This window comes from Etheostoma spectabile, chromosome 18, assembly GCF_008692095.1.
Source record: "Etheostoma spectabile isolate EspeVRDwgs_2016 chromosome 18, UIUC_Espe_1.0, whole genome shotgun sequence".
Lineage (NCBI taxonomy): Eukaryota > Metazoa > Chordata > Actinopteri > Perciformes > Percidae > Etheostoma > Etheostoma spectabile.
Window position 1 is genome coordinate 195820 of NC_045750.1, and position 725 is coordinate 196544.

The 725-nt window shown below is 37.1% G+C and overlaps 1 protein-coding gene and 1 long non-coding RNA gene across 2 annotated transcripts in view; one reads left to right on the forward strand and one right to left on the reverse strand.

The window, feature by feature from the left end:
- The window catches only part of LOC116706523 (exostosin-1), a 321262-nt gene that overhangs the window by 156831 nt on the left and 163706 nt on the right, over positions 1-725 (forward strand). The gene's annotated exons all lie outside the window — the stretch shown is intronic.
- Positions 552-725, reverse strand: part of LOC116706526 (uncharacterized) — a 1523-nt gene continuing 1349 nt past the window's right edge. The window contains exon 4 of the long non-coding RNA XR_004336263.1: positions 552-683. This is a non-coding gene — a long non-coding RNA (uncharacterized LOC116706526). The remainder of the gene's footprint in view (positions 684-725) is intronic.

The window sequence follows — 725 nt, forward strand, 5'->3', positions numbered from 1 at the left end:
ACACACACACACACACGCACACACACACAGATCATTCACCAGGCTCCGTACAGTAGGTTCAGTCTATAACACAAGAAGTAAGAATCTGCAATATGTACCGCCATATTTTTATGAATTACAACCTCTACCCTGAGAAATATTTAGAATAAAATGCTAAAGTTTTTAGTTATTGTGGTCGAATAGGATAAATAAGTAAATAAAGTTTCAATTACTATAGTATGGAATAGAAAGGTTAAAAAATTGTATATATACAATGTCTGGATAAAAATTGGTATGCAAGTGTGACTGTTTAAATGCATGGATATGTGCGTATCTTTTCATTACATATTGCTATATGTTGTATATATTTCTGTATTTAAAAAATCTAAATACTAACTAGTGTCACTACCTTCTACACAGGCCACACAGTTACCATCATTTCCTAATTCATTCAGATGTTTCCTTCAAATAAGACAAGGGAAAATATGTATTTGCATTGCAGATAGCATATTTATTATGATATGATAAATGACAGTGAAACCACTTTATCTTAAGAAGTTATGCAACTTATGCAAGAAGCATGTCTTTTATTCAGAGTTGCTCATTCGGCTGGACCGTCGTAGACTCAGACAAAAGCTCTCTCTCGCTCCAGCACCCGTTCCAGAGCTTGGTCCTCGGTCTCGCCGTGTCTTCTTCTGATTGCACTGGTGGGTGGGTGGGTGGGGGGGGAGATCGGGAGACTTCAG